We start from the raw sequence: 25595 nt of genomic DNA on the forward strand, positions 1-25595 counted from the left end.
CAGCTAAAGCATTAAAATAGTTTATGAGAGGAACTATGACTACTGTACTAGAGATTTTTCAAAAGTAAAGTAACATGCCTTGATAGCTGGGAACTCCTCTACAGCCTGTGGTATGCAATACCACATTTGGAAGGTTAGTTAGTTATACTTCCTCCCAAAATACCCAGGGCAGCAAACAACAAGTGACAAAACAAAGCTTTCTTAAAAACAATTCCAATACAGAAGTCAACCAGGAAAGATCTCAACTTTAAAAGCTTGTTCAAAGGGGAAGATCTGGCAGGTGCCAGAAACAGAGATGGCACCTTGTCTAATATTCAAGGTTAAGCAATTCTCAAGACTAGGTGCCACAACATTAAAGGCCCAATTCCTACATTGTGTAGAATTGACCTCTTTATAATTTTCAGGCATCCTAGTATCCCAAGCCATGTAGGGCTTTATACACCAGAACTTAGCCTGGTACATAACTGGCATGCTCTCTAGCTAGTCAGGGTAGACAGAGAAACAGAAGAGAGAGAGTGGAGCTGAAAGATTACACTGAAATTAGCCGAAGTGGAGGTAAAGCTTTCAGAGCTACAGCTGTGACTCCTTTGGAATCCAATGCTGTTATTATTTGTAACCAAAAATAAACCTGTACCTTAAAGGGTTTTGTTTTTTAATGCACCACTTAATGTTTCCTAACCCTTCAGAAAACTAGAAGTCTGGGCTAAAGGAACAGTAAATTGAACATTTCGGGGGTGGGGAATAAAGAGGAAAATCTATAACACAGCATTGGATGGCTTTTAGTGCCAATTAAAACGTTCTCTCTTTAGCCAATTTTTTAATTGTGTGGATTCTTCACGTGTTAGGCAACTGACTTTTGAATTAAGGAAGAGAAGTACTGATTTTAATGTTTTTACTGGACTTGTTGTATTGTTAGTTTGATTTTGTATTTGATGTATCCTGTACTAGGATCACTTGCTTGATGAAGATGGTTTAAAAATGAAATCAAGAAACAAAATTTAAGATATTGTTTTCCCAGAGTGGGAGAGAAAACAGGTGCCTTTTTTTTTCTCTCGCCTTCTATGGCAAGTCTACGGTATACAGTACTCTAGAACTGCCACATGGAAGCCGCGACGGGGAGGGTCATATCTCCCCTTGCTGTGTTACAGCCATTGTAAGTAGAGTGCCTTGCCATATGACTTGTTTACATTGCATGGGCAATCTAATGACACCAACAGAAGTTCCTATTGGTCCACCCAGTCATGGGAAGCTATTCTGCATATTATAGTCTTTACACGGAGAAATCACCCAGAGGATGCCACCAGCAGCATTTAAGCACAATTGTGATTTATAGACCAGTGCTTCAATTTGTCTCTCTCAGAGTGGTACTAAATTAGCTTAACTCCTACCCGGTACTATACTCCAGTTTAAGTCGTTTGTGACTAGACTGCTGCATAATTGTGTAATTAATCCCAGGATTAAGGGGGTTAGCCTTCAAGTTCTTGACCCCCTGCTGTGAAATGCCAGATTGTTTAAAAGACTAGCGCTGGAGAAAAAAGATGAAAATCACATGGGGGGGGGAAGAGACCAAATAAAAAATTAATAATGCTTTCAAAAGCAGATGCTCGCATTACTGAATGAGAGATGTAAGCTTTGTGCTGCCACAGCTATGGAAGTAGGGCTTTGTTCCAACATGCCCACCCTCCTCCCCAGCCTATCAGCAATCATAATAAAGTACTAATAATGGCCAAAGCAATTCCCACTAGAGGAATAAGAAACCACAGCAAATGTTAGCCTGAAGCTGACAATTAAAGTCTACTCTAGAGGAACCTTACACTTCAGTCAAGTTCTTTGAAGAGGACTTTATTCTCTGGTTTTAATCCTATGGCAGGATTATTCACATCAACATTTTGTTTGAATTTCCATAGATACTGTGACGCTCCATTGTAGTACGGTACAAGGGAGGCCCTCACCCAAAACTACAATAAAATATGGTGCACATTTCCCCCCTGCATTCCCTTTTCACAGAACAAAGTCTAGTATCTTAACCCAATCAATCAATGAAGCCCATGTAATGTTGCAGCTCAGTAAGAATGGTCTAAGGCTGTTTCTAGTGAACCAGGACCCACCAGTGAGACTTGCGCCACTTTCAGATGGACATCAGTGTCACAGTCTGCCTAGGGCCTCCTCACTAGAGATGCAAAGGCCTGGGGGAAAATATCCTACCCACCCCCATTTTTCAAGGGCTTCACATATACACCTACGGTAACTTGCCTGTCCCAAGCCCTGCCATAGTTTTTGGTTGGACCAATGCCCTTACCAGCAACTCCTTGGTTGTTGAACAAAAGTGGGCAGAAGTTTGGGAGAGGGGAGGAAGGTCTCAGGGGAAAGCGCCAGAGAAAATATTGAAGGAAATATAATTAATTAATAACAAAGGAAAATTCAGCAGCTCACTTTAAGCTTCTGATTGTTTCTTTGGAGTTCCGATCCTACCTGTCAATACCTGACATCATGTTTGACATCAGGGTGAGTGTGGCTTGCCCCAAATAGCTTTGCAGGCCAAGTGAGGATGCCTGGTGGGCCAAGTTTGGCCTGTGAGTCAGCGGTTCCCCACCTTTCTCTACAATAAGTGCCTGTACTTAGCATGAGTCACAGAGCTTTGGAACTCTTTGTCACAAGGAAAACCCTACAGCAAATGAGTTTGTAACTTCCAAAGGAAGAAAAGTTATCAGTAGAAGATGATCTTAATTAACTGCCAGGTGATTGTGGAAAAATTCCCATTGTTTTGTGACTCGCTCTGGCCCCATACAACTATTTGGGTGGGTTTCAGTAATTTTGAACATCTCAAATGGGAACCCTTGGTCTAAAGCTCAGTGTGAGGCACTGGTTAGGGTATTAGACTAGGCCTATGGAAAACCAACTCCAAATCCCCAACTCTCAACCATAAAGCACATTGGTTTACCTTGGGCCCACCACTATCCCAGCCTAACCTAACTCACAGGGTTCATCTAGTCCAGGCATCCCCAAACTGCGGCCCTCCAGATGTTTTGGCCTACAACTCCCATGATCCCTAGCTAACAGGACCAGTGGTCGGGGAAGATGGGAATTGTAGTCCAAAACATCTGGAGGGCCGAAGTTTGGGGATGCCTGATCTAGTCCAACCCCTGCCATGCGGGAATCTCAACTGTTCTTCTGGAATTTGTCAGAACACAAGGAGTGATTAATACAATCCACTGCCTGCTTTTTGCCTTCAAGGTGAAGAACAGGACAGGACAGCTGGCTTCCTATTACTACCACCAAGAAATCTTTTACACAAACTGTGTAATTAAAACCAAAGCTGTTAGCAGTTGCATCCACACAACCTATGCCAAGTTCAACAGGACTAGCAACATGGTGTCCTCATTCAGCTCCCTTGACTTGTCTCACTTCAATAAACAACAACATACAGCAACAGATACACAGAATTGGAAGAACAGTAGCCAAGTTAATCAGTGATGCAAACTTACTACAGGGGGAAAGTACAGCACTGCTGTCAAATTCTAAGCACCCAGCATAATGCATCATTGTGATAGCAATAACAAGGGATCCTTTGATTGCATACACTTACACAGTTATTTGGGAAAGCCCTCTCTTGTCATCTACTGTCATAAACTTCCTTTTGAAGCTGGTCAAATTTGACACAGCAGCTCTTCTTAATTCTGCATGCACACGAAAGCTCATACCAAAAGAAAAACTTAGTTGGTCTTTAAGGTGCTACTGAAGGAATTTTTTTATCTGGTTTATTTGTGGGGCATAGGAATTCGCTCATTATTATTTTTTCTTAAAAATATAGTCCGGCTCCACACAAGGTCTGAGGGACAGTAGACCAGCCCCCTGCTGTAAAAGTTTGCTGACCCCTGCTGTCGGCCAAATGAAGGAGGCCTATGAAGGTTGCCCTTGGTTACGGACCAGGAGGAGGTTGTAGAGGTGAATTTTTGGGGCCTTGTGCCATCTCTATAGATTGGACCACACCAAAGTAAACAGAGAAGAACATTAAGAACAAAACCTCCATTGCTCAGCCTTCTCAGTGCTACCACACTTCACAAGATGAGATTTTTTAAAGCCAGAAAAGTGACAAAAATATACAGTGCACTATACCAAAACACTAAATTCCAGTTATAAGTAAACGTTTTATTTTCTTGTTTTCCCGTGTTAATTGCCAGCCTCAACCTTTCTGTTCCCTACCCACCCATTATCTCAAGCCATCACATTGCCATAACAGATCACTAGTACCCGTTTTTCTCACTGTGGATGTCAGGCTTGTTGCACACTTACTTGTCTTGTGGACTGGAGGGTCACCTCTCTGAGCAAAGGCACCCACACAGCAATGTATAATCTTAAAAGCCAATACGCTTCAAAGCAATACAATAAACTACAACTCTCAGGTTTGCAAGAAAACAAAAATAATTGGGAGGGAGATGGGGAAAATTATTAGTTACCAAATTCTTATATGTATTCTTTCTAGCAGGGAGAGGCAAAACAAAGCCTTTGTTACAGCCCCCTAGGTCCCAGGACATTAAGCCTGTAACCAAGCTATATAAGTATATGCTATTAAAATAACTGCATGTTTTTCATTGTTTACTCTTCCTTCCCCTTCCTTTGTTTCTTCTTTGACAAATTTTGGATTTTAAGTTCAAGGCAGGGACCTGTCTTGACTAATGGCTCTCTTTCTCTAAAATAATTACATAATTTTGAACCAAATAAGTTTATACTCCCCACTCCAAAAATATGTGTGTGTGTGTGTGTGTGTACACATAACGGAATTTAGACTTTTTAGTTAGGTTTAGGTACAGGCACAGCAGATTTCACCAATTACTACCTGATGGATTTTACCACATTAGATGATCCTGGAAAAGATATCTTAAACATTTTGTCTCCCTGGAATAAGACTTCTGTAACTGGCAGACAGCTTTTTTCTGGGTTGTTGTTTTTTTAAAAGTGAGTGAGGTCTTAAAATAGCTTTCTGTGATAAATCTTTCTTTGTTACAAATACAATGACTCATCATACCCTAATTCATGTTCAATAACAGGAAAATACTGAATGATTAAGTTGTAGGATAGGAAGCATGCCCCAGACTGCAATAAGGAATTCCCCCTGACTAAGATTACCTTTGTAGAGAAAAAGGAAGAGAAGTTGATACAAAGCACGGCAACTGTACACATCTGATACGTCAACAGAACTGGATTTTAATTTTATTTTAAGTATCAAATATCTTCAATTTCTGCAGCAAGAATGCTTCAGTTCTAAATTCAGTTTAGCATTTAAGACCATTTTATTCACTAGGTCAACATTTTCTTAGCTTTAATAGTTTTGAATTTCTCATGTGTGGAAAAATTAAGTATCAGTTCTGTGTTAGATTTCAACTCAACACAAAAGAGGTTCAATTTGACCCATCACCCTTTCCTACAAATAGCCACTCTCCCTTTCCCCACCCACTCCAACCTATTACACATAACACTTCTCTCTTACAGCCCACCATGATGGAAAGAGAACTCCTTCTTAGCACAACTGTTAAAGTCCTGTGTAGAATACTTCTTTTGTGCAACCCGGCAGTTTTGATCCAACTAGCAGAACAATACTTGGTGTGTTACAGCCAGGAAAGATTATTCCTAATTTGACGGTCTAACAAATGCGGCAGGGGGAAATGATTGCAAACTTGCTCCCTTTCTCTATTAAAGATTTGCATGAATGCTGCCCATTTTGAAAGAGCACAAGGCTAACTTCTAGCAAGTAATAAAAATATATGGTCAGATGAGTTACAGTATGTTGCCACAAGAAAGAGAATGTACTGTATACAGGAGCTGCACTAAAGGATATAAAGCATACAGAAGCCAGAGAAACAAACAACAGAAGAACACATCCTTTATCACGGACCATTGGTCCAAAAACAAAATTAAAATTTAACTACCGGTACCTAAAGCTCCAGGTTTTGGAGGGTCCAATACAAGACCCCCTCCACGGACTCCTCTTTCCTCAGTGTGTGTGTCCACTGCCTCATTGCTGCAGGTCCACTAGGCTGCTACTGGGATGTAGGGCCACAGCAAAAGCATACCAACCCTTGAATCAACCTCGAGTTAAAGATACAAAACCTAGATAGCTAAATTACTGTATACAATGCCGAGCCAAAATATGTTATCAGTGACAAACAAGACAATCAGTAACCACGGAATAATACCACCACCCCTTCAGAAATACAAGCAAGGAAAGCAAACACTGTTTTTCATTTACCTTTTTTTAAGCGAAGAGAAATCTACCTTTGAAACAAATCCTTTGGGGTGAAACAGATGCTGATTTGCAAGAAGTACTCTTCTCATATATTTTTCTTTTTATCACTTGGATTCAAATTCTTATTCTCATTACCTGTAGGAAAGGTTAGAATTCACAAACTGTAAGTACTCCCAAGTTTCATGGAGGAGAATAAGCACACTCAATCATGTAACACACCTAATGTGCACCGGCCATCAATACACATTGCTGAAGATGGTTGTACAGCATATTAAATTGTAGCCTGCAATAACTTGGACAGCACTGGCTTCTTCTGAAGCAGGGCATGTTAGTAAACCAAACACAACAGTTTCCTTCTGTTTAGAATGGAAGAAAGTTTAACAGAATGCTCAGTCCCCCAGTGTACTTGCTTGTACTTATTATAGAAGCTGTGTGACTCAAAACACATTCAGCAATAACAAATAAAGAGTCTTGTGGTTGTTGCATAAATATATGCTGTGTCGTAAAAACCAACACATTCAGCATAAGCTTTTGTAAACTACAGCCCCCTTTATCAGATGCATGCAGTATTATCTGCAGCTGGCAGGTATAAAATTAGAAAAGTACAGTCATGTTTTCTTTTTCTGCGCTTCAATTAATGCTGCTGCAAATGGTCAATTTAATCAACGTAGTGTTGTCACAGGCTGTGTTGGCTCCATTCTACCCCCAACCCCACATGAGCATCTGATGAAGGGGATTCTAGCCCACAAGAGCTTATGCTACAATAACAGTGCAACCCTTGTCATGCCCATTCAGCAGTAGCCTCCATTGAGTTCAATGGCGCTTAAGTAAATGTGTATAGGATTGATACAGTGTTAGTCTTGGAACACAAGTTCTGATCCCTGCTGAAGTTCTCTGGATGGCCTTGTGCCAGCCTAAGCTATCTAGCAGTGATGGTGTGATAAGACAATGGCATAGCCCCCTTGTGCATTGTGCTAAGCTCCTTGGTTGGAACAGCAGGAAACAAGATGTGATGAATAAAACAAACAGGGCTGGGGAATGTTGCAGGAAGAGACTTGGATTCAATAAGAACTGGCTTGCAAGAGTATCTGTTGCCTGGGTTTGCTGAGCTGTCTTAAAAGAGACTGGGGAAAGATCAGTTTTGTATGTCTGTTTGATAAATACTGAGCGGGCAGGACTCCCCAAAAAGAGAAAGCAGAGAATCATTCTGGAGCAATTTCCATGGGGATGGGCAAGATGAACAAATAATTCATGTCCATTTCTGATGTCTATTATTCTTCCACATTAGGCCCTCAGCCGTGCCAACACACACACAGACACGTCTTTATGCTGCTTGCACATTGAGGGGGCGGCTTTGGCTCTTGGTGCTTAGGGAATTTCATCTCGTGACTCCCATTAGCATTGACAGGAGTTATGTGCATACATTTCCCTTTTGTCCATGGACTGGGTTGAGCTAGCCGACCCCCTTCTTCCCTTGCTGATCTGAGGTCTCATCTGTTCCAAACACCGAGGTTTTCAGCTGTCATGGGATCAAACATGGTCCATCCATGAGTTGAAAATCTCTGTTTCATTATCTGATTTTTAAAAAAGTTTTATTTTGCTGCATATTTGGGATGCAGCCCTAAATACCAGGCAGAACGAACCATTTTGTACAATGCAGCTTATTTTTAAGCAAACTCGTTTAGGATTTCACTGCATATTTTGCAAACCACCCTGGAACCAAATTTGGTGAAGGGCATCTATTAACAATGTTTTGAGGGAGGAAACCACGCCAAGAAAATGAAACATTTTAGTGTTTATATGTTTCTGTATATATGGGTGCATTTTTACGGTAGCTGTACTCATTCGCTCACAGTCAACCCTTGGCTCTGTCTTCTCTTTATATCTCCTTGCCTTCCACAATTAAGATTCTAAGTTCATTGGGAAAAGGTTCTGTCTTTTTCACTATGCTACTCTGGAGTTATATGGGTGTGTGTGCAGGGAGAGTATCGTTTAGAGCAGGCATCCCCAAACTTCGGCCCTCCAGATGTTTTGGACTACAATTCCCATCTTCCCCAACCACTGGTCCTGTTAGCTAGGGATCATGGGAGTTGTAGGCCAAAACACCTGGAGGGCTGCAGTTTGGGGGTGCCTGGTTTAGAGGATTGCCACCTGACCACAAAACAGCCACCTGACTTGCTCTTGTGCCTTGATTTATAGCAGGTAAATATTTTCAAGGCACAAAAATTAGAATGATCACATGCCAGCAATTGTACCTGAAGTAAGGGACTACAGCTTGCTGGCAGAACACATGTTTTGCATGCATTCAATCCCTGGCATCTTCAGTTTAAAGGGATCAGATAGCAGGTGATGGGAATAAATCCGCCTTACACTGGAAAGCTGCTGCCAGACGCTGTCAGGACGTTTCACAACACTATTTGGGCTGGAATATTTCCCACGTTGCTTTGAAAGCCCTGACTGTGCTCTACTATTCACACACCTTTCCCCTTAAGAAGTAAACAAATGTAATGTCGAAAAGCTCACCTGTGTGTCAGACTGCTTCCAAAGAAGACATGCAAGGTGTAAAACATGTAAATCTCCTCCTGTCTTTCAGAATCCACATTATGATACACAATGAGCTTTGCTCCAAGTTTCATAGCCACTGCCGGCAGGAAATAGACATATCCTGCTTTGGATCGCAGTGTTTTCCCTTTACTTCCCAGTGGGTTGGGCAACATCCTTTATGCACAGCTGTTAGGGACAAGAAGGCCCTCCAGATGGTGGCAGGGCAACACCACCTTGCCTAATCAAGTGATAACAGCTGGGCCAGGCCCCTGGTACATCTACCAAGTCCAGTATCGTATTTCTCACAGTGGACAGCCAGATGCTTCCAGGGAGCCCAAAGGAATGTCATGAAGGCAACAAGCCTTCCTCAGAAACTAGTACCCAGTGGCATCTTATCTTTGGGTGTATTTAGCTCTTGCGTCTAACAGCCACTGACAGACCTCTCCTCCAGCAATGTGTCAAACTTTTTTTTTAAAGCCATCTCATCAGCCAGGGGACATCACCACATGCTTGGTAGAGAATTCAGTACGTAAGCTATCCATTTAGTGAAGATGACCCAGGGGTGTTGAGAAGGAACAAAAGGTGGTGGCACAACTGCTTAAGCACAGAAGGGAGGGCACCCCAGGCCCAGCCATGGAACAGAGGCTGGGCTACCCTCCTGTACGTCTCTCCCATTTTCTACTAAACTCTGGTAGTACAATCCTTAGCAGGCATGCCATCCCTTTGGAGCTTGTGCATGCTACAAGTCCATGCCTTTCTGTGTGCATGTGTGTGTTTATGCACATGAGAAGACCTGAGCGTGCTGCTCCTAGGAACAGCTGGCATGGATCCACGCTGGCAACCCTGGGTCTGTAAGGCACAAGTCACTTGAGGCTCACTGTAACATTATCGTGCTGGTATGAAGCAACTGCTGCCAGACGCTTTGTGCTTCAGTCCCAGTGAGCTGAGGCTGTGCACTGCCACATAAGCTCTTTGATCTCAAAGGACACCAAAGAAATAAAATGCATACAGTTGAGGCTGGATGTGTGGACACCAGTACACTTTGGACTCTGGTATAAACACTGCTGCAAATCCCCCAGGGCTGAGGTCTGCTCTCATCAGGGCTCCAGAAGCGATCTTTCCCTGGAATGGAGAGCTGTGGTCTTTAGTCCTCACAGCATACAGAAAACTAAGCCCAACACTGCAATAGTTTGCATGTTTACTCTGTGTCCAATAGGACTTACTCCTAATAAGTTTGTTTTGCTTCGTGGCCTTAACCTAAACACACTCACAGTACTATACAGTAAGCCATGCTAAGCACAATGGAAGCTGTTTCTGAATAAGCATGCATAGGACTGTATTGCCCCATAACCACATTTATGTATACATAATATTTCCCCTGTTATAGCTGCCTTTGTCTCCCTCTTTCTCCTGTTTACTTGAAATTTATATTGGAAAGTTCTTGGGGCAGGGACTTGTCTCAGTTTAAATTAGTATTTAAGGGACCATGCATTTTGTGTGTGTGTGTGTGTGTGTGTGTGTGTGTGTGTGTGTGTGTGTGTGTGTACACACACACACACACACATAATACTAGTGAATGTTCCTGCAAGACCTCTTCCCTTTTTAATGTTTTCTCATCCACTGCTGAAATGTGGATTGTAGGCAAGCTCAAAAAACCCCATACATTTACTTATGAAACTCTGTAAAGCACAATGTACATTGATGGAACAACAACAACATGTAGGTGTAAATTATAATTATCAAATCAACTCCAGCGCAGACCTCTAGCTTCTGTTTACAACACTGACTCTATGCCCTGACCCACCCTTTACAGTGTATTCACAGAATCCCTCTAACAAAAGGCATTATGCCCAATTATTTCCCCCCTAAAGTCACCAACACATGGAACAAGACAATTAAACATTTTCAGCTTCAAAACACATGTGATATGGTCAATACTCACAGAACAGTGATGAAATCTATTTCTTCTTCTCAGAGGTTAAAATCCTTGTCAGTAAGCAGAGCACTCACAATTGTTAACAACCCCTGACTTGGTGAATCTCCAGAACCATAAATTTCCCTGTTGCCTGCCTTTGTCCTCAGGCTTCAGCACTGCAAATGTTCCCTTTGTGAAAATCTACAGGTACCATTTCCTTCCGTCACTTCTATTTGTGGGTGTGAAGCATGCTGAAAATCGAGGTGAAAGGGAAACGGTATTTTTGATGCGCATCTCCTTTGGTAAGCTTTCCCCAGAGCATCTCACCAGAGCATCTTGTGGAGATGGTGCGATGATGCAGCAGGCTGCCGTTCTGTCACTGTTGTCATGACAACCAAGATGTGGTCCCCTGTGGTAGAATAACGCAGATGCAAAGGTAGGACAGAAATTATGTGAATTATGTGCTGAGCATCCTTTTGGAAGACACCAGAGACCTTTCAATTGACATACATCTTTTTTTTTTTAATGAATCCCTAGAAATGACTTTCTCCCTCTCATACCAGGTGTCCTATTATTGAGGCTCTGGAGCATCCACTATCATTTGATACACAGAAAACCAGGCTGAACCCTGAGTGAATTCTCCATTTTCTTTGTGAGAATGTTGCAGGTATCTGAGAACATAAATCTAAATATTTCTGGGGAGGGGAGATTCCCATCAGAGCAGAGAAACTACTGTATTATTAACCCATTAATAATATAAGGCAGTTACTTGGCTATTAGCCACAGAAATAAGTGAGGTAAATTCTCTGTTCTGTTCTGAGTACAGGAAATGGCCAATTGATGCACGTCCAAAAGACATGATTGCGCATGCATGCACGCACGGTGCCGGTCTCCAAAGTGATTAGAAAATGTCATTCAATGTGTCACAAAAAGGGAGGAATGGGGGCATCTATCTTTGATCCCCCTTCATGTTCCCAGCACACCTTGCTAAAGACACTCTTTTCCTGTCACCTCACACCATCACCTTGGCAACCTCTGTCTGCACAGGCCCAAGGATTCCTCTTAGATGGGCCACCAACACCTTTCGTCTCATTAAGGGCTTAGCTTATCCCCAGCTAGCTATGTGAAGCTGCCTGAGATTGTGATCCTAAATCAGGGGTAGGCAACCTAAGGCCCATGGGCCACAAGCAGCCCATGGGGGTTGTTTAACCGGCCAAACTGAGCCGCCCACTCAGTGAGTCCCTGTGCGCTGCGCTAAACCGGCGCAGCACGGCGCAGCACGGCGCAGGGACTCACTTCCACATTGCCGGAATTCACATCTGCACATGCTCAGACACTGGAAATGGCATCTGCGCAGACGCCAGAAATCGTGTCAATGCAGATGCCGGAAATCGCGTCTGCGCATGCTCATGCACGTGTGTGATCCGGCCCACGGAGTGATCTCCACTGAAGTGAACCAGCCCAAGCGAGGTAAACCTTGCCGACCCCTGTCCTAAACTGAAAGCAACACCACTTGGCTTAGTTTTAATTACGGTAACCAGACTTTGCTTACTTCATAAATGTATGAGTTCGCTCAGATTCTGAATGTAGAGATTATGGCGAGCCTGCCCCTCTGCCAAATTCATAACATAATTTAAAAAACAACAACAGGTGTTTGGAAGTACGCATGATCACATACATGTACACTAATTGGAGAGCCAAGGTTGCTTGTGGCTCTGTTTGTGGTACACGCAGTGGCAAGCTTGGAGTTTGTTGCTGTGTAATGGTCCCTAGAACCACTTTGGGCCTCCAGAAATGCTCAGGATTCTCCAGCAGGTGGCTGGTGCCTGTGGCTCCCTCCCACTTGCACCACCACTCTGTGGATGTTTTCTTGGCAGCGACAGCTCCTTAGCAGGCCCAAGGACCTTGCGGAGGTGGCTAATGGGATGAAGAGGCCTCATCTGCCCCGTCACTCACAAAGGAGGACATAAAAGTGACAGCTGCTAATGGCCGGCAACATTCTCATCAACTGCCTCATCAGCACGATTTCCCAAGCAAAAGGTTGTGGTGGCTGAAGGAACAGAAGCGTCACTGAAGCGGCTGGCTCTCTGCCAGGAGCAGAGAGAAAGTGTGTGTACATATGTAGATGTGTTTGCAGCCACAGAGCAGAAAAGCAGGGGTGCTTCCAAATATATGTATTTTTTTCTTGCTTCCTCAAGTCCTCCGGTGCTTCCTCAACTTCTGCCCACATGGAGGAAATGAAATGCTGGGGGCTTAATCTGAATCAGGGTAAAGGCTCAGCACAGCTCAATTTGCAAAGCCCATAGTTCAGTGTGACAGAGAGCCAGAGGTATAGTGGCACATTACTATTTCTGCAGCAGGGACCCTGTCTCTTCAGTGTCCTAGAGTCGCTCAATCAGCAGGAAAGGGGAGCTTTTTACCTGCTGAGAAGTCTTCTCACCCTTTGTGCTGATTGGAGCTAATCAGAGTCAACAGAGGTGAGGATTGGCTCCTAGGGTCACTGAAGAAGGTGCATGGGAAGATCACCGAGCAGGTTTCTCCCCCTGTATGCGCTGAAGTTACACATTTAGGAACACATAAAATACAAGATGCTTCACTTTCAAGCAGTGTTTGAAACTCCAATTGTTCTACATACATTTTGCAGCAGGGGATTTCATTAGCATTAGCAGTTTCTGAGCTCTGGCGCAGTACTACGCCTAAGATTTCAAATATAAACTGCAAAGTGGAAGGAAATCTTTTTCTGCCTCCCCACTTCCAGCTACTCTCTGAAAACTGGACAAGAGACCCTCTTAAGAATATTAGGGGGGGGGTGGGGAGGGGAAGGACTAGACCATGTGAAAAATGAACATAATATTTTAGCTGCAGTTCATACATTTTCAGCTTTGAATCATTGCAATAAAAAAGCGTGCCTAGACATTCTGTTGTTGTGCCCATAACCTAGGTTTAAAGTGCCATTTAGCTCCTAGCTTTGATATCTCAGTTTCTAACACTGGTTTCAAGAGAATGGTGTGCAAGTGTTGTTAAACAGAACTGCAATGAAAACACAATGTAAGTCCCCCCAAAAGACGATAATAATAATTTGTCCATGTATGTCCAGTTGATCTAGAAAACAGTAGATGTAGCTGAAAGACAACACATGGAAATCTGCATTGGTTGTTGCAATGCATCCCTTATCATCATTATGGTATAATTATCAGATTATTATATACTGTTAGAAGAGGATGTGACTGTAATGGGATGTGGCTGTGAATACCAAGAAGGTAAACATGCACAATGTCCCAGGTTCAACAGATAACAGCAGGTCCCAAGCAACCTAAGTTAAAAGAGCTGGCAGGACAGTAAGGAAGACCTACACCACTGAGTTTGAATGGAACACAGATCTGATTCAGCATAAGGCAGATTCATGCACCATTCCAGGACTTACTTAAGATGACTGAGGCATGAATTCTCATTCCCTTCCACCCGCATTGTCCTAGACCTAGGACACAGGTCTCTCCAGAGAAAGTGGCTTCTGAAAACAAAAAGTTTGCCCATGTAGGAGAAGCAAAACCATGTAGGAGAAGCAAAAACTCCTAAACCTCTGCTGCTTTGCAGGATATCTTCAAGAAAATAAAATGCTAAAGGAGTAAACCCTACTCAAATCTGGAGAGGAGTCTCGAAGACAGATCACACCTTGTAGCTTTGTTCTGGCAACTCCTGCAGCCAAGCTGGTGCCAAACAGAGGCATCTTTCCCATAGGGCCTAGTGGCTTGTTGCACCAGGGCGCCAGCCTCTCAGGAGCGCTCCAGCGAGTGGGGGAGCTGCCCTGCTTTGCCAGCGGCCTCCCCTTTTCCTGCATGCTGCCAGATGGTTGGCAGGGCGCAACGAGCCACTAAGCCCTATGGCTCCTCCGCCTCCCCTCCCTCGGCCGCGGGAATCCCCTCAGCCACTGCCTGCCGAGCCGCTGTCATCTGAGGGAGCGGCAGGAGCGGCAGTGGCGGCAGCGGCTCCCGAGGAGCTTCCTCCCATCACCGGTGCCCACCGCCCCAGCACCACCACTCCCCAGGGCACAGGCATGGTGTGGCAACTGCCTGCTGCTCCTCGGACCACTGGGCAGCAGCGAGAGCACCGGCAGTGGGCTGTCATCAGGCAGCAGAGGAGGAGGTGGTGCCCTGGAGCCTCGCAAGTGAGCATGGGGTTCCAGCGGTCTGGCCAGCTGTGCCGCGGCCACATCAGGGGCGTCTTCTGTGGGCGGCGGCTCCCGGGGCTGTGAGATGGTCCACAAGTTGGGCTCTGAGTTCTAAATTTTGGGAAAGGGAGGGGGCGCTGGAGGGATGTTTGCGCCACGGCGCTGGATGTGCTTAAGACGGCCCTGGTGCCGAACGTATTGCTCTGCTTTCCTTTGGACCACATCCTTGAGGCTGGTCTTGTCATCTGGGCAGCCCCAGAACTCCATACACACTGCCCAGGCTTGCACCAGAGGGAGGTCACTTCAGCACTGCTAATGCAGCAAAAACAACGAGGGAGGCAGCAGTTACGAGTTTCCGGTCTCTGTAGCCACAACAGGCACGGTGATTCTCCAGTAGGTTTGACTTCCCCATCCCCCGAGGCACACTCCAATGTCTCTTGAGACAGGTGGGCACCAACAACTAATAATAATAATAATAATAATAATAATAATAATAATAATAATATGAATTTGTATACTGCCCTATATCTGCAATAACTTGCCAACTTTAGAAAGTCAGCTTTGGAAGAGGGGGGTGCTGTGAAGTAGATAAGTAGCTGCAGGGGAGAGTGGCTAATAAATCGTCATCATTTCCCCTAGTAGTGATTTGGCTGAGTGGGTGACTGCCAATCCGCATGCAGCCAAAACTGCACCACCCATACAAAAGAGAGAAGTATCAGCAAGCTCAGGGGAATCCCATGCTTTGTAGAAGTTGTCCAGGTTGGGAAAGGGAAGGCCACAGGCACTTCAATTATGTCTTTCTTAAGCCTTTGCAAATGCTCACAAAAGCTTGACCCTTTTGGGGGTTGAGCATCAGGGTGCTTGCAAATCCCTACTTTCACAGTAACTTCCACTCCTGAGCCAGTCTGCATAATTTCTCAGTCTGCTCTTGCCTGGGGCCCACCTTGAATGAGTCAGTAAGCCTGGAAAGGCAAGATGATGCTCCCAAACTATTAATGTTGGAACTAGCCTGGACATAACAACATCAAGATGTGTGACCGTTTGCTCCGCTGGGAGGATGGGTGAGTGAGTAAACAGTTGGGCCAGAGATGCTTTGGATTTGTAGATAGAGACTGCACAGGCGAGCTCTGCTTTGGGTTAACACTGATTTGTACTGTTGAATAATAGGAGACAATCTCTTCTCTCCAATGTGTCTCTCTAGCGTCATACAGCTGTACAAATATTTTACCATGTGACTCTTGAAGCACAACACTGAGAGCCTCTGAGCTGTGCCAAGAGAGAAAATGCCCTGAAACAAAAGGCAGAAGCCTGAATCAGACCCAGCTGCCAAGATCCTCCGTCCCCAACAGAGTCTGGCCAGGGCTGAGCGCTCTGAGTAAGTTTTCCTTGCTGTTGCTGCAAGAATTGGCTGCAGTGAGGGAGGGAATGAGTTTTTACCCTCTCTAGCAGGGAGAGATGTGGCAGGCAAGGCAATAGGCCGGACAACCAGCTCTTTGTTATGCTGCTGTGTTATCCAGGAAAGTTGGCACTATCTGTACTGCCATCTGCATGTATTGGTACTGCTAAAAAGGTCTTTTTTTTCCTGGAAGGCAAATTGAAGGGCCAGTTCTAAAGCGATGCTGAATCAGCACTGAGCTCAGGAGCCTCGAATTCCCCCAAAATGTGGAAAAAGCACTGTTGCCAAGTTCATCTGCTTCGGCTAATTAGTATGATAAATATAGCATCATCCAAGCTATCACACATGAAAATAGGCACTCTCTGGAACACTTTGAACATGTCTGTTATCACATCAGAAACACCCAGGGATAAAGTAAATATTGCAAGTTGTCCTCCAGTGTAACATTCTCCTGGTGCATTATGAAAGCTGCAAAAGGCAACTTCTGGAAACTTCAATTGTTCTGCTAAAAAAGACGGCTTTCCTATCTTCTCTGTCTCCTCAGCATGGGAAAAGATACATATCTGTTTCCCCACAAGCGTAACTAAGAAGAACCTTCCTGTGTCAGAACAAATGCTCTTCTAGCATAAAATTATGTTTTCATCAGTGCTTTTTTTCTAGAAAAAGAGGTGCCGGCACACACCATGAAGTTGTTATAGTAAGTGCCACACTTTTTAACCACAATGAAAAGAGCGGCCGGTACAGTGTACCCTTGAGTACCCCCTGAAAAAAGCACTGATTTTTATAGTCAGATACCTATGGGAAACCCATAAGCAGCGCATGGGTGCAATGAACCTCTCTCACTTGTGAGAGTTTAATTAAAACATAAATAAAAACCAGGAGAATGTCACACGTCTGCAAGACATACGTACATAGTTTGGCTGTCTGCCTGGAGATGCTTCTCTGCCTGTTCATATATCCTGTATGTATCTGCTTTGCAATAGCCCAATCTACACTGATTTAAGAGCAAACAAGACAGTTGTCTTTTTGGTTAAAGATTCACTAGAAAATTATAATGGCCTTATAATAAATGCTATGAGTAGTTTGTGGTGAATCTCACCAGCTGCAGTGTCTGAAATGGCAAGCTGTGTACTGACACGATATGGTAAACTGCATTGCTGTGCACATTTACCTGTGCAAATAAGGCTTGGTGAACACAGTGGGGCTTCTCAATGGTTTGCATGGTTAGAGCACATGTTTGTGTGCATCATATTTACATACGCTGTAAACAAGAATAATAATCCATGCCCTTGTCTTACTTCCAGAGATTTGATTGCTGGGGATGGAGCCTGCAGACAGACAACTATAGCAATTCATCCTGAGTTGAAACAGAAAGCTTCCCAACTGGCAAAAGAAGGGCTGTAATTTATCAGGGGTTTGTACCAGAAAATCGGGTCAGAGTACATTTAACATACTACTCAGGAGTTTGCCAAGTGTCCTGCAAGTCTCGTTATTATTTATCAAGCACCAGAACTACCTTACCTTTCTCGCCGGATCTGGCCACAGTGATCCATGCGACGGTCACCTCCAGGCTTGATTATTGTAGTTCGCTTTACGCGGGGCTGCCCTTGAAGCTGACCCAGAAACTCCAGCGGGTGCAGAATGCCGCAGCGAGGCTCCTTACGGGGTCCCAGCCGCGGGATCACATTCATCCAGTGCTTTACCAGCTGCACTGGCTCCCGGTGGAGTACAGGATCAGGTTTAAGGTGCTGGTTTTGACCTTTAAAACCCTATGCGGCTTAGGACCCTCGTACCTATGGGACCGCCTCTCCTGGTATGCCCCACGGATGACCTTAAGGTCCACAAATAACATTTTGGAGATCCCGAGCCATAAGGTGGTTAGACTGGTCTCAACTAGGGCCAGGGCCTTTTCAGTACTAGCCCCGACTTGGTGGAATGCTCTGTCACAGGAGACCAGGGCCCTGTGGGATTTGACATCTTTCCACAGGGCCTGCAAGACGGAGCTGTTCCACCTGGCCTTTGGGTTGGACCCCTATGTTTTCCCTCCTTATGGTTTCGATTTATGGGCTACTTTAAAACGAGGCTGCGTTTTAAATTTTAAACTGTATCTTAATTCGTATTTTAATTGTTTTTCTTTCTTTTATGTTTTATTGTAATTTTATTGGTGTCAGACGCCCTGAGCCCAGTCTTGACTGGAGAGGGTGGGGTATAAATAAATAAAAATATTATTATTATTATTATTATTATTATTATTATTATTATTATTATTACGTGCAAACAACAAATAAATAGGATGGGTTAAATTGCTCACAGCCATAAAGACTCAGAGAGAAAAATGGAATTTAACAGGCCAATCATATACATGTGTACTCAGAAGTAGTCCCCATTTAGTTCAAGGGGAGTTACTCCCAGGTACCGGTAAATGTGTATAGGATTGCAGCCTCAGATAGTAATGCCCAAAATTTTATTTTTACTAAACAATTGGACGGGGTCCTAGAAATACCTCAATGGGTGAAGTTTTCAAGGCCTGCTCTTCCATTGGCATTGCAAAGTATCTTTTAAAACTGCTCGAAAGCTGCAAAATGAAAAGGTCTTTTGCCCAATACTAATTAAGAGTATTTCCCTCCTGCTGCCAGGCTCAGGTTCCAGTTTTACTGCAGGTATCTGTTTTCAGAATCTGCACTTTGGTGACCAACAACAGGTGGAGACTGTGCCTCAGCATAATGACAAAAAGCAGGGGGAGCTGAACTCTCTCATCACAAAGTAATCCTGACAGCCATTCTGGTTGCAAAATAAAGCCTAAGCAGAGCATTTATTACCTATATTGGGTATCTTTCAGGGCCTGTAGAAACCAGTTTTATTTATTTATTTTCCTTTTCACATACTATAGGATTTCCCCCCCTTTTCACTTCAGCCTTAGCGTTTGCATAGTTTTTTTTCCCTTAGTGGCGCAGTTTCTATCTCTTTGCCAGATCTGAAAGGCCTTCATTTTCTTGTTGATAATGCATTCAAACTCACTGTCATTCTCATGAAACCAGCCCTGGTGTTTCTTGGTTTGGTATCCAATAGTTTGTTCGCAGGCTGCAATAATGGATGTTTTTAGCTTGGTCCAGTGTTCCTCGATGTTACCAGGGAACTCCAAAAGCAGATGGTCCTTAGGAGTCATTTGGAAGAAATCCCGCTTAATAGGATCTCCAGCACTGCTTGAGCTCTGCGACCGCAGCTTTTCCCCGGTTGAAGCACAGAGTGTTTGAGGACCAGGACATTCTCGGGGAAACCAAAATGCGTGTTTACAAAGCTGTTCTATTACCAACCTTACTGTATACTTGTGAAACATGGACCACTTATGAACACCACCTCCAACTCCTTGAAAGATTCCCTCAAAGGTGTCTCAAAAAAAAAATTACACATCACTTGGGAAGATAGACAAACAAATGTCAGTCTACTGGAAGAAGCAAAGATCACCAGTGTGATCCAAGTTGTAGTAATCCTTTCTGGGAGAGTCTGAAAGGGTCCTGGCGGGAGTTTCTCCGGAGGCACGGAAACAGTGAATGGCAGTTCCAGACAGGATAAAACCTCTTAAAGCTGCTTTCCTCCTTGTCTGGCCTACTGCCACTAACCCAAGATTAGTTCTGAATTGACGAGTCAAATGGAAATGAAATGAGCCAGAGCTGTCATTTTCTCACTCTCCCAGAGGGGAGAGTTACCACAACATGTGGGACACGATTCCTAATATCGTTATGCCATACAGAAAAGTGTCAATAGTCTAAGAGGTCACAAGAGAAGGTTTGTTCTAATTAGCCCTGTCCCCAAGTTCTCCAATAATGCTATAGGCTTGTATACATAAACACACACACACACACACTGAGCACACATAGAGAGCAGGGTTCGAATCCCCACTCAGCCATGAAGCTCAGTGGGTGATCTTGGGCCACTCACCATCTCTTAGCCTAACCTACCTCACAAGGTTGTTGTGGGGGTGAAATGGGGATGAGGAGAACCATTGTACACCACCTTGAGATCATTGGAAGATGAAAGCGGTATAAGAATAAATGTAATAAATTGAAAGAGTGTACACTTATTGACTTGTGGTGTGCACAGATACATAGACTGTACACTCGTTGAATATTACATGTGAAAAACAATGTATTTGTGTACACAAGTACACTGTACACTCATGGGCTGTAATGTAGGAATGTCACCATCGTCTCCCTTTAAGGCTCAAATTCTGTAAGGCACAATTAAGTTAACTCTACCACGGTGATGGACGCTGGCATTTAGCTCGCTGGGCCACACAATACGAGCAGGCCTCGTTTAAGGGTTGAACAAAGACGGCTACAGCAGGCCTTTCTCCTCATCCACTTAAAAGCACCACATACAGTCCATGTTCACACAAACAGTATACTCTAGAGCTGAAAAGGGGCTCCTTCCATGCCATGCAGGTTGGTCTGTTAGGGCAAATAGGGCACTGCCACACCAACTTAAGTCTGCCCCCACCTGCCTGCCTCCTTAATTACAACCACCAGTCAGCAGGTGGCACTGCCTATTAGCTTCTTCCTCCTTCCTTTCAGCCTTGTCCTTGTGCAATTCAGCATGAAGGAGGGAGACAAAGCCAGAATTAGTTGTCTCTGCCAAACGTTAGCTTACGCTCCACCTAGTGTGGGTCTCCCTGACTTCCACTCCATCAGTCCATACACTACTGGACCCAGGGCTAAGCATGAAATCCATACAGGGACCATTGTAGTCACAGAAGAATTTTATTAGTGAATCCTTTCCTCCAACATGCCTCTGTGGCCTTCAAATCACATGGGTCTTTTTTCATGGCACCCACATTTCAACAGCCTTTTCAAGGATATGCCTTATGGGGCTTCCTGATAAAAGGAACTAGTGCATGCAATGATAAGTGTCACTTGACTGTCAGAGTGAGGCAGACATTGAGCATGAGCCCCTTACAGAAGCCAACACCTCCAGACTACTCAGAGTACTGTTTGAGAACTTCAGAACCATGGGCAACACTTCTCTGCCAAATGACCTGTTAACCTTCCTCCCCAATTTCATTTAAGTTGCAAAAGAGCTGTAGGCATTTTGGCTGCATTTGGAACACAGGAAGCTGCCTTGTAGGCGAATCAGGCAATTTGTTCCGCCTACCTCAGAGTTGCCCACTCTGTTTGGCAGCTGCTCTCCAGGGTTGCAGGCAGGTGTCTCAACTTGCCCTACCAGGAGATGCCAGGAATCAAACCTAGGGGCTTCTGTATGCAAGGTAAACACTTTTACCACCTTCACCCTTCCGCTAAGCTTTGACCGGCGAGCTGCAGCCGGTGCCAGCTCTTACACAAGTCTATTGCAATCACAGATATTGCTACTAAGCAAATCTCGAGAATCACAGGCTTAATTTTTTATTAAAAAGAGCCCAGAAACTTTCTAGCCCTTAAGACTGCAAATATAACCTTGAAACTGTTTGGATAATAGTTGACGAGATTTCAGGAGCCGGGGAGGGGCAGAGGATTGAGCGGGATTTCCAGCAGACAAGGCGGGGAGGGGTATTCAGTCAGGGCTGTGTGTATTTGGCAGAAGCAATCTGAATTATGCAAAATAAGCACTGTTGTGCAAACATGGCTTTATTTGCATTATTTAGCCAAGGCTCAGAATTTTGGCTTCTCTTCAGAGGGTAGGATATTTTGCACATGATTCCATTCCTTTTAATGCAGAGTATACAGAGGTATGCAGGAACCCTCTGCCCTTGAAGCTCAGGTTTCACTTACAGTTGAAAGGTAGGAGAAGAAGGTCAGGGTCAGATTTCTTGTCGCTGCCCTTCCCACCCCCACTGAAAAGTAAGCAACTGTGTGCAGAGACAGTTAACTAATTAGAAATCTAATCCCAGTTGCAGCTGTATCCAATTTTGCTCTAACACCTCTTGAGGAAGAAGACCCAGGCGGTAAGGAGAAAGAAAGTGTGGTTTTACATGCCGAAGCATGCAGTCAAGTCTACTCAAAAGTAAGACCCGTTGAGTTTAAGGCATTTTATTTCCAGGTAACTGAATACAGGATTGCAGCCTAAAAAGAAAGAGCCATGTGGATTGTGTTTTACCTTCCAGCAAGCAAGCATGAAGGCTAGAAACTTGTTTTGGTGGGTTTTTAAAAATTAAAGGTGATTTTCAAGATGTACTTAGTAGAGCTCTATGCCTACAAGAGCCTTTATAAGGACACATGCAAAATGTGACTTATAAAAAATGTATAAACTACTTCCAGATATCTATTGCGTCCGCAGGTTGAACACTACAAATTTTCAATCTGCCTTTTAAGGCTGAAATTCTAAATTACCTTTCTTGAATCCGAGCAGGACTTGCTTCTAGATAGCCATGTTTATTAGTACTGGGATACAGTATAGGGATGAAAAAATTACTAGCACAAGCAATACACAGCAGACACATTCAGTAAATTACAGAATTCCACCCAGATTTTCCCCAGCTGAAAACATGAGTGACAGTGCCGTTGACCAATGGAACACGAATATAGAAACATTTCATCATCAGAACAATCTTTAATTAGCTGATCCTTCCTTGAGAGCAGGGCAATGTATCCTAGCAACCACAGAGAACGGCCAGCTTTTGCAAAACAGACTTTCATTAACCACCTCATGGGTGGCAGACAGCAAGAGAAGCAACAGTAAGTGAAGGCAATAGTGGCTCCTGGCTCTTTCTTGGTTTCTGAGTTCTTCTAAGCCTTTCTGACATTCTGTACATATCTGTACAATGTAAATAAATATACTACAGTGCTAATTCACACAGCCTGCCAATAAATCTGAGTTTAAAAGGAGGAGCACGGATGAACTTCAATGAAAAGAGCAATGAAGTGGAGAAGTGTATATACACGACAAACTTTAAATAGTGGTGGCCCACAGAGATTAGAAACCAGGCAGGAACCGGAGTATTATAGGAGGAAGGATGGGATGAAATTTCCACCAGATTGAATGGACTAGAAAGACTCTAGAGGATTAGGAAAAAAAGAATGTTGGGTAGCTTTAAAATAGGATTAGACACATTCATAGAGGACAAGACTACCAATGGCTACTAACCCTGAAGGATATGCTGTACCCTCCACAGCTCAGGACAGTATGCTTCTGAATATCACTTGCTGGGAACAGCAGGAGGGGATGGAGCTCTTGGGCTCTGGTCCTGCTTGCGGGTTTCTCACAGGCATCTGCCTGGCCACTGTGAGAATAAAATGCTGGCCTAGATGGGCACTGGCCTGATCCATCAGGGCTCCTCTTATTCTTAAGCATACATGGATGAAACTGAAAGAATGCCAATGGGAACACAATTGGGTGTTGGCTAAATCTACTCCAATACATTCTTAATTTGCAAAACAAGCATGCATACACACCAGGAATCTCTTAATAGTGAAGGCGTAACTAATCCGTGTCAAATGCTCCTGAGTATACATTCTTGCTTAAAGAAGTGCCTTGCACTGGATTAGATTAGTGCAGCACTCTTTGTAAGAATTCCAGTGCTAGGTGGTTTGCCAAAATCTGGCTCATGGTCTATCAAATCTGTTGTCTACTCTGCCTACATCTTGATAAGACTTTGCCTTCACTATTCTTACTGTTTCATAGAGTTGGAAGGGTTTGTGCAGGGCATCCAATCCAACCCATGCTTGATGTAGAGCAGGCATCCCCAAACTTCGGCCCTCCAGATGTTTTGGACTACAATTCCCATCTTCCCCGACTACTGGTCCTGTTAGCTAGGTATCATGGGAGTTGTAGGCCAAAACATCTGGATGGCCACAGTTTGGGGATGCCTGATGTAGAGTCTTTCCAGATGTCCTTTTAATTGTGCCATCATGATTATTTGTGCTCATGGTGATATCAGGCCAGTTGTGTGATATCTGCTTTCAATACTCTTAGCAGCTTCAAGGTCATGGGACAGTCATACTGCTTTGTTCCCAATCAGTGCATGTCCACAACTTTGGGCTGAAATCCTGTACACACACACACACACACACACACACACACACCACAAATGTTCTGGGTTATTTTTTATGTCCTGCTTTTGTTGAGTGGGAATCTTGGGGAAGCTTCACGGAACAAATAATAAAGTGGAATGATTTGTGGATGGTCCTGTATATTAATGCATCAATGCACTAGTATTGTGCCAATATTGTAGGATATACCCACAAAATGAAACAACAGCAACAACAAGAAGAAAAAAACAGTCAGGAGAGGCCCATACATAGAGTGGAAAAATGTAATTCCAAGGGCTGCACTGATTGGCTGCATTATTAGCACGCAATGATAAACCATGGTTTAATGCTACATGGATAGACCGTAACAAGCTTGAGGGAAGCATCAGCCTAGCATGTTCTCCCTCCCCTCTCCTCATCCCACATGGCTAGGAGAAGGACATCTCCCAAGTTTAGTTGGGACACTTTAAAGTATCTCAGTTTAGCATTACAGTTGAAACAGGGATCCTTCATTTTTCAAAAACAAACATCACATCTGTTTTCTAATAAGCCTACTATAGTTGGATTGTGAAAACAGGCAGGAAAGGAGTAGCATATGAACACCCTGTTGGGCTCATTGAGCCTTGGCTGCATAATGCTAAAATTTAGCTGCTAAATCATGATTTAGTGTTATGCGTTGAACCAGGCCACTATCAACAGCAAAGAAGGGAAGACAATCCAGACCCTATTAATTAATTGAACTTGCCTGCTGGTCCATTACAAGCTGAAAGGCATACAGTAGTTGTACACTGTATGCCAAGCATGCGCTAATCACAATAATCCATTCTCATAGTTGCTGATGAATAACAATTAGGGTCTCCAATATACATCCTGGACTTCAGTTGAAACAGCCAAAACATTCCAATCAATCAAAGCGGAGTTTTGCATTCAATGAGCTAAACATGACTGCAAACTACACAGTACAATTCCGTGATCCTTACCTGTCTTTCATGCTCATCTCAGTTGGATTTAGGGTGTGCTACCCATCCTGATGACATTGATATGTCTGCCTCTTCTTTTCAACATGAGAAGCTGCGACTATTTCTTTCTCTTCAAACTTAGCTGCATGCCCTTGCTCCTTCCAGCTCAGAGTATTAGTGTTGCTAATCTCTAATTAACAGCCCACTAACACAGAAGAAGCCAGGAGCTCGAAAGACTGCCCACCCCCAACCCTTTGGCCCTGTGACCGGTACTGTTCCGATCTGGATTAACGTTTGAGGTGATTTGTCCTGGAGGCCTTACTGCATGTGCCTATATTTCTAAATACCCTTGAGCTGCACTGGGTAACGGGGTATTAAAAACCAAACCAAATGAGTGAGTAAAACCACATA

General features: G+C 43.9%; 1 protein-coding gene across 3 annotated transcripts in view; it reads right to left on the reverse strand.

Moving 5' to 3' along the window:
* The window catches only part of MICAL3 (microtubule associated monooxygenase, calponin and LIM domain containing 3), a 190388-nt gene extending 184005 nt beyond the window's left edge, over positions 1-6383 (reverse strand). For all 3 annotated transcript variants that reach the window (XM_088676905.1, XM_088676899.1, XM_035126938.3), the window contains exon 1: positions 6248-6383. The gene's annotated coding sequence lies outside the window, so the exon portion shown is untranslated. The remainder of the gene's footprint in view (positions 1-6247) is intronic.
* Positions 6384-25595: the final 19212 nt, after the last annotated feature.

The sequence above is a fragment of the Zootoca vivipara genome, chromosome 9, assembly GCF_965207765.1.
Source record: "Zootoca vivipara chromosome 9, rZooViv2.hap1.1, whole genome shotgun sequence".
NCBI classification, from domain to species: Eukaryota; Metazoa; Chordata; class Lepidosauria; order Squamata; family Lacertidae; genus Zootoca; species Zootoca vivipara.